Genomic DNA, 6,000 nt, shown 5'->3' on the forward strand with positions numbered 1-6,000 from the left:
ACAGGACCAGTGGAAGCAAAATATCCCCATAACATCAAACATGCACTACCATATTCACAGTAGGTACGAGGTACAACTTTGTGGTTTTAAATGTCTAAGAGGACGTAATCAGTATTTTTAGTAACAGAGGTATACAAAAAATGGTATGGCAAAGAGCCCCAATGATAAGGTTCCAGAAAGTTCCATCGCTTTGATTCATCCCTTTAAATAACAGAACAAATGACATTGCTCTTATTGCTATAGAATACTTTTCTGCATATGCTTCTGTTTTTCGACGCCAAACCCACCACTGGTGTGCATGGCCAAAGAGCTCTATTTTCATGTCATCTGACCGTAGCACCGCCTGGAGTTTCATAAACGGCATTGGCACTTTCAACCGGTGCTATGGTCATTTGACATGAAAATAGAGCTCACCATTAGTGCAGACGTAGGATATCAAGAATCTGAAAAGGTTCTGTACGGAGGAATGATCTAAGATCCTTCCCAATGTGATCTCCTTTGTCACAAAACAATTTAGAAACGTCTCAGTGTCACGTTCTGACCTTAGTTCCTTTGTTTTGTCTTTTATTTTAGTATGGTCAGGGTGTGAGTTGGGTGGGTTGTCTATGTTAGTTTGCCTATGATTTTCTATTTCTATGTTTGGCCTGGTATGGTTCTCAATCAGAGGCAGCTGTCAATCGTTGTCCCTGATTGAGAACAGTCCATCCACTCACTGGACCCATATTTACTTTCAATCTCTTTTCGATTTTTAATTCGATTATACTTTCCGATAACCTGCCTCACCCAATGTGATACGGAATTGCTATTATTTTTAATTTTTAGAACACATTCAAGAACCTCCAGAAGCCTACCAGCTAACTAGCTACAAGCTATTTAGTCATTGTTAGCCACTGCTAGCAGCTTTTACCTTCTGCACAGCCAGCCATTTTTTTTAGCCTAGATAGTACTCGCCAGTCTAGCTTCCCTTTTCCCATCCACCACTGCCCCCTGGACACTGTGATCACTTGGCTACATAGCTGATGCCTGCTGGACTGTCCATTAATCACGGTACTCCATTCTGTTTGTTTATGTTTTATCTGTCGGCCCCAGCCGCACTCAGGCTCTGTGTGTAGTTAATCTGACCCTCCCTGCCTAGTCAACGCCATTTTACCTGCTGTTGTTGTGCTAGCTGATTAGCTGTTGTTGTCTCACCTACTGGTTTAGCTAGCTCTCCCAACCAACACCTGTGATTACTGTATGCCTCGCTGTATATCTCTCTCAAATGTCAATATGCCTTGTATACTGTTGTTCAGGTTAGTTATCATTGTTTTAGTCTACAATGGAGCCCCTAGTTCCACTCTTCATACCCCTGATACCTCCTTTGTCCCACCTCCCACACATGCGGTGACCTCACCCATTACAACCAGCATGTCCAGAGATACAATCTCTCTTATCATCACCCAGTGCCTGGGCTTACCTCCGCTGTACCCGCACCCCACCATACCCCTGTCTGCGCATTAGGCCCTGAATATATTCTACCATGCCCAGAAATCTGCTCCCTTTATTCTTTGTCCCCAACGCTCTAGGCGACCAGTTTTGATAGCCTTTAGCCGCACCCTCATACTACTCCTCCTCTGTTCCGCGGGTGATGTGGAGGTAAACCCAGGCCCTGCATGTCCCCAGGCACCCTTATTTGTTGACTTCTGTGATCGAAAAAGCCTTGGTTTCATGCATTGTCAACATCAGAAGCCTCATCCCTAAGTTTGTTTTACTCACTGCTTTAGCACACTCTGCTAACACTGATGTCCTCGCAGTGTCTGAATCCTGGCTCAGGAAGGCCACCAAAAAAATTTCCATACCCAACTATAACATTTTCTGTCAAGATAGAACTGCCAAAGGGGGAGGAGTTGCAGTCTCCTGCAGAGATAGCCTGCAGTCATACTTTCAAGGTCCATACCCAAACAGTTCGAACGACTAATTTTAAAAATGACTCTCTCCAGAAACAAGTCTCTCACTGTTGCCACCTGCTACCGACCCCCCCCAGCTCCCAGCTGTGCCCTGGACACCATTTGTGAATTGATTGCCCACCATCTAGCTTCAGAGTTTGTTCTGTTAGGTGACCTAAACTGGGATATGCTTAACACCCTGGCAGTCCTACAATCTAAGCTAGATGCCCTCAATCTCACACAAATCATCAAGGAACCCACCAGGTACAACCCTAAATCTGTAAACAAGGGCACCCTCATAGACGTCATCCTGACCAACTGGCCCTCCAAATACACCTCCGCTGTCTTCAACCAGGATCTCAGCGATCACTGCCTCATTGCCTGTATGCGCTGCGGATCCGCAGTCAAACAATTACCCCTCATCACTGTCAATTGCTCCCTAAAACACTTCTGTGAGCAGGCCTTTCTAATCGACCTGGCCCGAGTATCCGGGAAGGACATTGACCTCATCCCGTCAGTTGAGGATGCCTGGTGATTCTTTAAAAGTAACTTCCTCACCACTTTAGATAAGCATGCTCCGTTCAAAAAATACAGAACTAAGAACAGATATAGCCCTTGGTTCACTCCAGACCTGACTGCCCTCGACCAGCACAAAAACATCCTGTGGCGGACTGCAATAGCATCGAATAGTCCCCGCGGTATGCAACTGTTCAGGGAAGTCAGGAACCAATACACGCAGTCAGTCAGGAAAGCAAAGGCCAGCTTCTTCAGGCAGAAATGTGCATCCTGTAGCTCTAACTTCAAAAGGTTCTGGGACACTGTGAAGTCCATGGAGAACAAGAGCATCTCCTCCCAACTGCCCACTGCACTGAAGCTAGGTAACACGGTCACCACCGATAAATCCATGATTATCGAAAACTTCAACAAGCATTTCTCAACGGCTGGCCATGCCTTCCTCCTGGCTACTCCAACCACGGCCAACAGCACCCCCCCCGCAGCTACTCGCCCAAGCCACTCCAGGTTCTCCTTTACGCAAATCCAGATAGCAGATGTTCTGAAAGAGCTGCAAAACCTGGACCCGTACAAATCAGCCGGGCTTGACAATCTGGACCCTTTATTTCTGAAACTATCCGCCGCCATTGTCGCAACCCCTATTCCCAGCCTGTTCAACCTCTCTTTCATATCGTCTGAGATCCCCAAGGATTGGAAAGCTGCCGCAGTCATCCCCCTCTTCAAAGGGGGAGACACCCTGGACCCAAACTGTTACAGACCTATATCTATCCTGCCCTGCCTATATTAAGGTCTTCGAAAGCCAAGTCAACAAACAGGTCACTGACCATCTCGAATCCCACCGTACCTTCTCCGCTGTGCAATCTGGTTTCCGAGCCGGTCACGGGTGCACCTCAGCCACGCTCAAGGTACTAAACGATATCCTAACCGCTATCGATAAAAGACAGTACTGTGCAGCCGTTTTCATCGACCTTGCCAAGGTTTCAACTCTGTCAATCACCATGTTCTTATCGGCAGTCTCAGTAGCCTCGGTTTTTCTGATGACTGCCTCGCCTGGTTCACCAACTACTTTGCAGACAGAGTTCAGTGTGTCAAATCGGAGGGCATGCTGTCCGGTCCTCTGGCAGTCTCTATTGGGGTGCCACAGGGTTCAATTCACGGGCCGACTCTTTTCTCTGTATATATCAATGATGTTGCTCTTGCGGCGGGCGATTCCCTGATCCACCTCTACGCAGGCAACACCATTCTGTATACTTCCGGCCCGTCCTTGGACACTGTGTATCTAACCTCCAAACGAGCTTCAATGCCATACAACACTCCTTCCGTGGCCTCCAACTACTCTTAAACGCTAGTAAAACCAAATGCATGCTTTTCAACCGTTCGCTGCCTGCACCCGCACGCCCGACTAGCATCACCACCCTGGATGGTTCCGACCTAGAATATGTGGACATCTATAAGTACCTAGGTGTCTGGCTAGACTGTAAACTCTCCTTCCAGACTCATATCAAACATCTCCAATCTAAAATCAAATCTAGAGTCGGCTTTCTATTCCGCAACAAAGCCTCCTTCACTCACGCCGCCAAACTTACCCTAGTAAAACTGACTATCCTACCGATCCTCGACTTCGGCGATGTCATCTACAAAATAGCTTCCAACACTCTACTCAGCAGACTGGATGCAGTTTATCACAGTGCCATCCGTTTTGTTACTAAAGCACCTTATACCTCCCACCATTGCAACTTGTATGCTCTAGTCGGCTGGCCCTCGCTACATATTCGTCGCCAGACCCACTGGCTCCAGGTCATCTACAAGTCCATGCTAGATAAAGCCCCGCCTTATCTCAGTTCACTGGTCACGATGGCAACACCCACCCGTAGCACGCGCTCCAGCAGGTGTATCTCACTCACGGTTCCGGGTTGGAGCGAGCGGTCGCATTCGCACTTCGCTCTGCAGGTTGTATAACTTTTTCATTACATTTCATTATAGTACAACGGTTGATTTGTCTAATCTTAGCAATTCTTCTTAGCTAGCTACATAGCCGTCCTTGTATCAGAGATAATTGCATAATTATCGTATTTCGTCGCCCTAACGTAGCCTTCACTGCTATTCGCCCAGGAGCTAGCAAGCGCTAGCTAACGCACACAGATTAGCATCACTGTAGTGCTATTCACTCAACTGTACGACTTGATTAGTCTAGTGTTAGCTAGCTACATAGCTGTCCAAGATAATTGTGTAGTTTAGTGTGTGTAGCCTTGGAGTGATTATCTTAATTCACTGAGGTTCGCTAGCCAGCTATTTGTCGTCCTTAACGTAGGAGACTCTGCTAGCTAGCCAACAGCTAACAGCTAACAGCTAGCCAACAACAACCCGGTCGCATTCCGCTTCGCTCCACAGTTAGTATCACATTTTCATTTCATTTCATTACAGTGCAACGGTTTGATTTGTTTGATCGTAGCTAGCTACATAGCCGTCTTTGTTTCAAAGATAATTGTGTAGTCTAGAGCGATTTCCTAGGTTAGCTAGCCAGCTATTGTCGTTCTTTTAACGCAACGTAACGTAAACAACACTGCTAGCTAGCCAGCTAGCCCCGATTAGCAGCACTGTAGAAACTATTACACTCAACGGAACGACTTGATTAGTGTAGTGTCAACAACGCAGCCACTGCCAGCTAGCCTACTTTAGCAGTACTGTATCATTTTAATCATTTTAGTCAATAAGACTCTTGCTACGTAAGCTTAACTTTCTGAACATTCGAGACGTGTAGTCCACTTGTCATTCCAATCTCCTTGCATTAGCGTAGCCTTTTCTGTAGCCTGTCAACTATGTGTCTGTCTATCCCTGTTCTCTCCTCTCTGCACAGACCATACAAACGCTCCACACCGCGTGGCCGCGACCACCCTAATCTGGTGGTCCCAGCGCGTACGACCCACGTGGAGTTCCAGGTCTCCGGTAGCCTCTGGAACTGCCGATCTGCGGCCAACAAGGCAGAGTTCATCTCAGCCTATGCCTCCCTCCAGTCCCTTGACTTCTTGGCACTGACGGAAACATGGATCACCACAGATAACACTGCTACTCCTACTGCTCTCTCCTCGTCCGCCCACGTGTTCTCGCACACCCCGAGAGCTTCTGGTCAGCGGGGTGGTGGCACCGGGATCCTCATCCCTCCCAAGTGGTCTTTCTCTCTTTCTCCCCTTACCCATCTGTCTATCGCCTCCTTTGAATTCCATGCTGTCACAGTTACCAGCCCTTTCAAGCTTAACATCCTTATCATTTATCGCCCTCCAGGTTCCTCGGAGAGTTCATCAATGAGCTTGATGCCTTGATAAGCTCCTTTCCTGAGGACGGCTCACCTCTCACAGTTCTGGGCGACTTTAACCTCCCCACGTCTACCTTTGACTCATTCCTCTCTGCCTCCTTCTTTCCACTCCTCTCCTCTTTTGACCTCACCCTCTCACCTTCCCCCCTACTCACAAGGCAGGCAATACGCTTGACCTCATCTTTACTAGATGCTGTTCTTCCACTAACCTCATTGCAACTCCCTCCAAGTCTCCGACCACTACCTTGT

This window comes from Oncorhynchus keta, chromosome 30 (assembly GCF_023373465.1).
Source record: "Oncorhynchus keta strain PuntledgeMale-10-30-2019 chromosome 30, Oket_V2, whole genome shotgun sequence".
Taxonomy (NCBI): Eukaryota; Metazoa; Chordata; class Actinopteri; order Salmoniformes; family Salmonidae; genus Oncorhynchus; species Oncorhynchus keta.